Source organism: Rhincodon typus, chromosome 1 (genome assembly GCF_021869965.1).
Source record: "Rhincodon typus isolate 14 chromosome 1, sRhiTyp1.1, whole genome shotgun sequence".
In the NCBI taxonomy this organism is placed as follows: domain Eukaryota; kingdom Metazoa; phylum Chordata; class Chondrichthyes; order Orectolobiformes; family Rhincodontidae; genus Rhincodon; species Rhincodon typus.
This window is the reverse complement of record NC_063332.1, coordinates 59,774,184-59,784,534: the sequence shown is the minus strand read 5'-3', so window position 1 is coordinate 59,784,534 and position 10,351 is coordinate 59,774,184.

Sequence of the window (10,351 nt, the reverse complement as noted above, 5' to 3'; positions counted from 1 at the left end):
TAAAATGTGACTGCAATTAAATACCATCAGCCTGCTCTCAATCATCACTAAAGGTGTGATCAATAGTGTTATCAAGCAACACTTAGTCGTGGATAACATGCTTACCAAAGTTCAGTTTGGGTTCCAACAAGACCACTTGACTTCAGATCTCATTATAGTCTTGTCTGCAAAACCTGCTTTCCAGAGGTGAGTTGAGAATGACTGCCAATGCCACATTTGACTGAATGTGGTTTCAAAGAGTCTGAACATTTAAGTTCATGGGAACTGGAACAAATCTCCATGGGTAACAGGCATAGCTAGTATAAGAAAAGATTATTGTAATTTTTGGAAATCAATCATTTCAAACATAAGATATCACTGCAGGAGTTCCTTGAAACACTGTCCTGGGCCTAAATTTCTTCTGCTCCTCCATTATTGACTTTTCCTTCACCATAATATCAAAATTACAGCTGCTCATTATAATTACATAGTTTTAAGTTTCATTCATGATCCCTCTGATACTGAAGCAAGCCATGCTCACATGCAGCAAGCTTTCAGGTTTGACTGACAGGTGACAAGTAATATTGGCATTGCACAATTTCTGTCTCTAACAATGTCTGCTTCTGACAAGAGAGAGCCTAATCATCTTGTCTTCACATGTCACCATTAACTTTCATGGAAACAAAAATTAGCAATTGTATAAAATAGATTGAACAGTTGGCATCACTTCTTTTAAATTCTTGCTTAAAGTCATAATTAGCCTCGTAACCTTTGGATTATTGGCCCCGGTACTTGGATTTCTAGTCAACTAATGTAACCATTTCATTATCAAACCTCAGCTATTTACAAAGTCTCAAAATTGCTCAGGCAACCTAGCACAAATAGGAAGTAGGCATTTGCTGCACTATGTATAGTCACTAATGTGCTGTACATTAATGGAGTAGATAATATTAATGGCCTTTTCTTTTTAAGTGAATCTTGATTTGTTAAAGCTCGGGTATGAATTTGGTTCAGTTTCTGACATATAAGATTCTGACTCAAAGAGTTGTGGGATTTAAATTTTTTTTTTAAATGCATTCACAGGACACAGATTGCTGGTCAGTCATTATTGCCCATCCCTAATTGGCAAGAGGGCATTTAAGAGTCAATCACATTGCTTGGGGTCTGGAGTCACATGTAGGCTAGACCAGATAATGATACCCGATTTCCTTCCCTAATGGAAATTAATGAACCAGATGTGTTTTTGCTGCACTTGGCAACAGTTTCATTGCCATCATTAGACTCTTAATCCCAGATAATTTCTTTTCAAAGCCCGTTTTGCCTACTGAGCATGCCAATAGAGATAGCACAACAAGCCAATGCTGAGGGAAACTTTTATAATATTCTTTGAATAAACCATGAAACAAACACACCAATCACCCAATTAAAATGATGCTGGGGATCCCATAGCATATTTTAATGAAAGGTGGGGAATTGACCAGTGTCACTGCAATATTTCTCTTTTAAACAATGCTTCAAGAATAGACATAACCATTTGATCATGGCTAATAGTATTTGGAGTACTATGGTGCATAGTTGATTGTTGTTTTTATTCATGTAGCAATACTCTTTGCACTTTGAAATAAATCATATTGGAACTGACTTGAGAAACTTTTGCACTGAATAAGAATTATAGGTGTGAGCTGGAATTTGTGGCATTTTTAATGATCTACTAAGGGACAAACCCAATTCCTGTGCGAACTGATTCCTTCATCAGTATTTGTTTTAAATATCAGAGTCTGTCAACAACTTCCTTTAGCTTGATTCCTCTGACCCCCAGAAGCCTATATGTAAGATTGTGGCAATATTCCTGAGTGCGAAGCCTCCAACACTCCTTCCAGGTGAAGCAACAACTTACTTGTACTTCTTTCATTCTAGAGTATTGTACTTACTGCTCACAATGTGGCCTCCACAACCCTGCCCCCAGACCCAGCAAAATTTCCAATGGGGGTAGGCAGTGGCAAGGCTGTGTACTGGATTTTATTAGGTATCACCACAGCCACCAAGAACCCAATGATCACATTTAAAAGGCCATAGTCACCCAGACAATCACTGCCAGTCTGGAGCTGCCCTGTACTGCTTCTGACATTTGCCCCAGAGTTGAGAGACAAGGGGAAATCAGCACCCCATTGCATTGTGGAACTCCTATTGGATGGAGAGGGGGTGGAATTCAGACTGAATTTTCCAAAACTATTCAAAGATTTAGGCATTTTTTAAATTAGAATCTGAGAAACCATAGAAAATTGTAAACATAGAAAGAGGCCATTCAGTCCATTGGACAGAGCAGTGGATTCAGCTGCATAGCAAAATATGAAAAGAATGATAGGAAAGGGTAACTCAGGAGAGGTTATTAAAGTTTTCAGCACACAAAATACGATAGAGTGTTTGGAAAGGATTAGGAATCAAACTTCAAGCACACTGGGTAAACAAATGACAATGAGAAGAGAGCTGGTCAATACGGGACTAAACGTGTTGTATCTGAATGCATGCAGAATGCGAAATAAGGTAAATGAGTTTGTGGCAGCAGATCGAACTTGGCAGATATGACGTGGTGGGCTTCACGGAATTGTGGCTGCAAGGGGATCAGGATTGGGAGCTGAATATCCAAGGATATACATCTTATCGAAAAGACAGGCAGGTGGGCAGACAGGGTGGTTTGCCTTATTTGTAAGAAATGAAATTAAATCAATAGCAAGAGACAAAGTAGGGTCAGGTGATGTGGACTCGGCATAGGTAGAGTTGAGGAACCGCAAAGGTAAAAAAAAGCCATATGTACAAGCCTCCAAACAGTAGTCAGGATTTGGCACATAAGATATACCAGGAGTTAGGAGATGTGTGTAGGAAAGGCAAGGTCACGGCGATCATGGGGGATTTCAATATATAGGTGGACTGGGAAAGTCAGTTTGGCAGTGGGTTGCAAGAAAATGTATTTGTGGATTGTCTGCGAGATGGATTTTTAGAGCAACTTGTGGTGGAGCCCATTAGGGAACAGGCAATTCGGGATTTAGTGTTGTGCAATGAAGCAGACTTGATAAGGAAGCTTAAAGTGAAGGAACCTTTAGGAGGCAGTGGGCATAATATGATTGAATTTACTCTGCAGTTTGAGAGGGAGAAGATAGAATCAGAGGTAATGGTATTACAGTTGAATAAAGGTAACTACAGAGGCATGAGGGAGGAGCTGGACAGAATTGACCGGGAGAAGAGCCTAGCAGGAAAGACAGTAGAACAGCAATGGCAGGAGCTTCTAGGAGTAATGCAGGAGACACAGCAAAAATTCATCCCTAGGAAAAAGAAGCACGGTACAGGGAGAATGAGGCAACCATGGCTCACAAGGGAAGTCAGGGATAGCATAAAAGCAAAAGAGAAAGCAAAGAATGTGGCAAAAGTCAATGGGAAACCAGAGGATTGGGAAGCTGACAAAGACTATCAGAGGGCAACAAAAAAAGAAATAAAGAGGGAGAAGATTAAGTATGAGGGTAAGCTAGCCAGTAAATAAAAGCAGACTGCAAGAGCTTCTTTAGACACATAAAGGGCAAAAGAAAGGCAAAAGTGGACATTGAACAACTGAAAAATGACGCTGGAGAAATAGTAATGGGGAATAAAGAAATGACTGAGGAACTGAATATGTACTTTGCATCAGTCTTCCTGGTGGAAGACATGAATAATATCGCAAAAATTCTAGAGAGTCAGGGGGCACAGGCGAGCATGGTGGCCATCACCAAGGAGAAGGTGCCAGAAGAACTAAAAAGTCTGAAGGTGGATAATTAATCTGGACCAGATGAACTACACTGCAGAGTTCTGAAGGCAGTAGCTGAAGAGATAGTGGAAGCGTTAGTGGTGACCTTTCAAGATTCGCTAGAGTCAGGGAGGATCCAAGAAGACTGGAAAATGGTTAATGTAACACCTCTGTTTAAGAAGGGAGTAAGGCAAAAGTTGGAAAATTACAGGCAGATCGGCGTGAAGTCCAGCGTGAAGGATAGGGTTTCTGGATACTTGGTAGTGGGTGGTAAAATAGGGCAAAGTCAGCTCGGTTTCATCAAGGGAATGTCATCCCGGACAAATCTGTTAGAATTCTTTGAGGAGGTAATGAGCAGGTTAGGCCAAGGAGAATCAATGGATATTATCTACTTGGACTTCCAGAAGGCCTTTAACAAGGTGCTGCACAGGCGGCTGCTGAGTAAGATAAGGGCCCATGGGGTCCTTCTCAGGATGGCAGCTGGTGACAAGTGATGTTCTACTAGGGTCAGTGTTGGGACCACCACTTTTCACTTTATATATTAACGATCTAGATGAAGGAACTGAGAGCATTCTGACTAAGTTTACAGACGATACAAAGATATGTTTAGGGACAGGTAGTATTGAGGATGCGGGGAGGCTGCAGAAGGATTTGGACAGGTTAGGAGAGTGGGAAAAGAAGTGGCAAATGGAGTACAATGTGGGAAAGTGTGAGGTCATGCACTTTGGTAAAAAGAATAGAAGTATGGACTATTTGCTAAATGGGGAGAAAATTCAGAAGTCTGAAGTGCAAAGAGTCTTGGGAGTTCTAGTCCAGGATTCTCTCAAGGTAAACTTGCAGGTTGAGTCAGTAGTTAGGAAGGCAAATGCAACTTTGGCATTTATTTCAGGAAGACTAGAAAATAAAACTAGGGATGTGCTTCTGAGGATCAATAAAGCTCTGGTTAGACCACATTTAGAGTATTGAGAATAATTTTGGGCCTTATACCTCAGGAAGGAGGTTCACGACAATGTTCCCAGGAATGAAAGGCTTAACAGATGAGGAATGTTTGAGGGCTCTGGGTCTATATTCGGTGGGGTTTAGAAGGAAGAGGGGTGATCTAATTGAAACTTACAGATATTGAATGGCCTGGACAGAGTGGATGTTGGGAAGAAGCTTCCATTGGTAGGAGAGACTACGACCCGAGGGCACAGCCTTAGAGTAAAGGGAAGACATTTTAGAACAGAGATAAGGAGAAACTACTTCAGCCAGAGAGTGGTGAATCTATGGAATTCATTGCCACATAAGGCTGTGGAGGCCAGGTCATTGATTATATTTAAGACAGAGATAGATAGGTTCTTGATTATCAAGGGGATCAAAGGTTACAGGGAGAAAGCTAGAGAATGGGGTTGAGAAATTTATCAGCTATGATTGAATAGCGGAGCAGACTCGATGGGCTGAATGGCCTAATTTCTGCTCCTATGTCTTATGTTCTTATGGTCAGTAAATAAAGCATACAGCATTCTCAACTTTGTTAATAGGGCATTGAGTAAAAGAGCAAAGAGGTGATGGTGAACTTGTATAAGACACCAGTTAGGCCTCAGCTGGGGTATTGTTGCGGTTATGTGTGACATTTTATAGAAAAGATGTAAATGCTGTGGAGACAGCACAGATGCGATTTACAAGAATGTTTTCAGGAAGGAGAAGCTTCAGTAATGAGGACAGATTGAAGAAGTTGGGACTCCTCTCCTTGTAGAAGAAGGCTAAGAGGAGATTTGTTAGAGGTTTCCAAAATAATGAGCAGGCCGGATAGAGTAGACAGGGTGACCCTGTTCCCACCTGTAAAAGGAACAAGAACAAGATTGCATGGATTTAAAGTGATGCGCAAATGGAACAAAGGCGATGTGAGAAAAAACTTTTTCACTTTGTGAGTAGGTAGGGTATGGAACACACTGCCCAGAAATGTGGTGGAGTCAGATTCCAAGTACTGTGAAGCCAAAAGCTACCTACCACGCAAGTGAGTATTGTGGCATGAGTTTCAGTGCCAGTGTGATGCCAGGTATGTATGCTCCACATTTCAATGACCGTTTGGCCATCAAACAACACCTTCTTTTGATGGTCTAGAGTGGAGTGTTTGCCGATTGTGCTCAGCCAGCCCATGCTTGCAAAGCTCAGAACCTATTGTCCAGGACAGGATATAATTCTTCTATTGGACAACAAATTGCACCATAAATTGATTTAAGATTATCAGATGGGCTCATGGCGCATTTTATTTGCATGTACTGGAAGATCCATTTACTGTAAACGTTTTATTATCCGCACCTATGGGACCATTGATCAAGTATTCTGGATAATCAAGAGGTCCACATAATCAACATATAAGAATTCTTGGTAGTCCAAAATGGAGGATGGGGAAAAAATTGTGGCTGTAAGAGCTGCTGTTTTTTTGAGGCTTTTTTCAGTGTTGGAGCTGATTCCTCAAATTCTAGGATCAGTAATTACTGCTTAAAAGCTGTTGTGTTGTTTTAGAACGTTGGCAACAAAAAGTGATCAAAACAACAGCACTTCAAAAGGGAGGAAGAGAAGCAAAGCAGTGACCACGTGGGAAGTGAAACAATTGGAGGAATAAACCTTCACAGCTGACTGCCTCTGTTGTTTGTTTTCAAGTATCTCTGGAGATTGGAGTTCTTTCTAAGAAAAATAAACAAATAGTGAAATTCACAGCTGACCTTACAGAAACCTGTGGAGGAGAACTCACAGCAGGGGAACAGCTAAGTGGCTTATTTTTAAAGTGTCATCTTACATTTTCTTGTAAATCTACAATAGTGACTATATATTTTTTGACTATTTGTTTTATTGAGATCTATCCCTTGATCAAACTTTAAAAATATAAAACATAGGTACTAAGAAGTGGCATGGTGGCTCAATGGTTAGCGCCACTGCCTCACAGCACCAGATTCCCAGGTTTGATTCCACCCTCAGGTGACTGTCTGTGTAGAGTTTGCACATTCTCCCTGTGTCTACGTGGGGGTGCTCTGATTTCCTTCCTCAGTCCAAAGTTCACAAAACACATTGATGAAGGCAGAGCAGTGGATGTGGTGTAAATGGATTTAAGCAGGGCATTTGAGAAGGTTCCACATGGTAAACTCATTCAGAAAATAAGGAGGCATGGGATTCAGGGATACAAAACTGGCTGTCAAATAGAAGACAGAGGGTAGTAGCAGATGGAAAGTATTCAGCCTGGAGCTTGGTGACCAGTGGTGTTCCACAGGGATCTGTTCTGGGATCTCTGCTCTTTGTGATCTTTATAAATGACTTGAATGAGGAAGTGGAAGGGCAGGTTAGTAAGTTTGCTGATGACCCGAAGGTTGGTGGAGTTGTGGATAGTGTGGAGGGCTGCTGTAGGTTGCAATGGGACATTGACAGGATGCAGAGCTGAGGAAAGAAGTGGCAGATGGAATTCAACCCAGAAAGGTGTGAAGTGATTCATTTTGGAAGGTTGAATTTGAATGCAGAATACAGGGTTAATGCAGTGTGGAGGAACAGAGGGATCTTGAGGTTCACGTCCATAGATCCCTCAAAGTTGCTACTCAAGTTGATAGGATTGTTAAGAAGGCATATGGTGTGTTGGCTTTCATTGGCAGGGGCATTGAGTTTAAGAGCTGCGAGGTTATGCTACAGCTCTATAAAACCCTGGTTAGACCGCACTTGGAATATTGTGTTCAGTTCTGGTCACCTCATTATAGAAAGGATGTGGAAACTTTAGAGAGGGTGCAGAAGAGATTTACCAGGATGCTGCCTGGACTGGAGGGCAGGTCTTATGAGGAAAGGTTGAGGGAGCTGGGGCTTTTCTCATTGGAGCGAAAAAGGATGAGAGGTGACTTGATAGAGGTGTACAAGATGATGAGAGGCATAGAAAGAATGGATAGTCAGAGACATTTTCCCAGGGCAGAAATGACTGTTACAAGGGGGCATAATTTTAAGGTGATTGGAGGAAGGTATAGGGGAGATGTCAGAGGTAGGTTCTTACACAGAGAGTGGTGGGCGTGTGGAATGCGCTGCCGGCAGTGGTAGTGAAGTAAGATTAGAGACTTTTAAGCGACTCTTGGATAGGCACATGGAGGATAGTAAAATGTAGGGTATGCAGGGTAGTTTGATCTTAGTAGGATTATAGGTCGGCACAACATTGTGGGCAGATGGACCTGTACTGTGCTGTTCTATGTTCTATGTTCTATGTTCTATGTTCTATGTGCAGGCGAGGTGGACTGGTCATGCTAAATTGCCCATAACGTCCAGGGATGTGTAGATGCGGTGGGTTACAGGGGATGGGTCTGGGTGGGATGCTCTGAGGTTCGGTGTGGACTTGTTGGGCCAAAGGACCTGTTTCCACACTGTAGGGATTCTGTGATCTAAGTTAGCTTGGAGCAGTGTTTCTAGAGAAGTAAGACTGGACTCTTTTCTGGGACTGTAGATTGTTAAGGTGCAAAGATCCCTTCAGTAAAATGATGTGCTCTTCGTGTCAGATGTGGGAGATTAAGGAGGGTTTCCATTTTATTGATGATTATGTCTGCAGGAAGTGTGTTTGGTTGCAAATCCTATCAGATTGCATGGATCCATTGGAGCAGCAGTTAGAGGCAATGAGGAATTCACAGGAGCTTAGGGCTGTGATGGATGGCAATTGCAGAGAGGTAGAAGAACCATAGATATCGTCAGTAGATGGGTTACCTCCAGGAAAGGTAGGAGAGATACCAGGTAGTGGAGGAGTCTCCTGTGGTTATCCCCATCTCAAACAAGTATGCTGTTTTGGAAAATGTAGGAGGTGATGGACTCTCAGGGGAATGTAGCACTGACAGACAGGTTTCTGGCACTGAAACTGGCTCTAAAGTAACGGGAGGTACATCAGGTTCCAAGCGAGCGATTGTGATAGGGGGCTCTCGAGTCAGAGGCATAGACAGATGTTTCTGAGGCTGACAACAAGACATCAGAATGGTGCGTTCCCTCCCAGGTGCCAAGATCAAGGATATCTTGGAGAGGGTGCAGAATATTCTCAAAGGGGAGAGGGACTAGCAGGAGGTTGTTGTAACTATTGGAAATAACAACTTAGGAAGGGAAAAGGATGAGATTCTAAGGAGAGAATAAAGGAAGTTTGGCAGGAATTTAAAAAGTAGGTCCTCAAAGGTAGTAAAATCTGGATTGCTCCCAGTGCTACCAGCTCATGAGGGTAGGAATAGAGGGATAGAGCAGATGAATATGTGGTTGAGAAGCTGGTGCAGGGGAGAAAGATTCACATTTTTGGATAATTGGAATGTCTTCTGCGGTAGAAGTGACCTGTATAAGAAGGGCATTTTGCACCTGAATTGGAAGGGGACTAATATGCTGGTGGGGAGATTTGCTAGAGCTGCTCCAGAGGATTTAACCTAGTAAAGGGAGGGTGGGGCTGGTACCCAGGGAGATAGTGAGAAAATAGATCAGTCTGAGACTGGTGCAGTTGGGAAAAGAGCAAGTGAAACAGTCAGGGCAAACAGGAGCAAAGGAGAGAACAAGGTAGGACTGAAAAATTAAATTGCATTTATTTCAATGCAAGAGGCCAAATGGGGAAGGCAGATAAACTCAGGGCATGGTTGGGAACATGGGACTGGGATATTTTAGCGATTACAGAGACTTGGCTGAGGGATGGACAGGACTGGCAGCTTAATGTTCCAGGGTGTAGATGCTATAGGAAGGAAAGAAAGGGGGACAAGAGAGGATGAAGACTGGCATTTTTGATTAGGGATAACATTACAGCTGCACTTTGGGATGATATTCCTGGAAGTATGTCCAGGGAAGTTATTCGTGTGGAACTGAGAAATAAGAAACGGATGATCACCTTTTTGGGATTGCACTATAGATGCCCAATAGTCAGCAGGAAATTGAGAAACAAATTTGTAAGAAGACCTCAGTTACCTGTAACAACAATAGGGTGGTTATGGTAGGGAATTTTAACATTCCAAACATAGACTGGAACTGCTGTAGTGTGAAGGGCTTGGATAGAGAAGAATTTGTTAAGTGTGTACAGAAAATTTTCTGATTCAGTACATGGATGTACCTACTGGAGAAGGTGCAAAATGTGACCTACTCTTGGGGAATAAGGCAGAGCAGGTGACTGAGGTCAATGGGGGAGCACTTCGGGGCCAGTGACCATAATTCTATTAGTTTTAAAGTTGTGATGGAAAAGGATAGACTGGATCTAAAATTTAAAGTTCTAAATTGGAGGAAGGCCAATTTTGACGGTATCAGGCAAGAACTTTCAAAAGTTAATTGGGAGAGGAAATTTGCAGGTAAAGGGACGGCTAGAAAATGGAAAACCTTTAAAAATGAGATAATGAGAGTCCAGACACAGTATGTTCCTGTTAGGATGAAGGGCAAGGCTGGTAGGTGCAGAGAATGCTGGATGACTAGAGAAATTGAGATTTTGGTCAAGAAAAAGAAGGAAGCATATGTCAGGTACAGACAGCAGGGATTGAGTGAATCCCTAGAAGAGTATAAAGGCAGTAGGAGTATACTCAAGAGGGAAATCAGGAGGGCAAAAAGGGGACAAGAGATAACTTTGGTAAATAGGGTTAAGGAAATCCAAAGGGA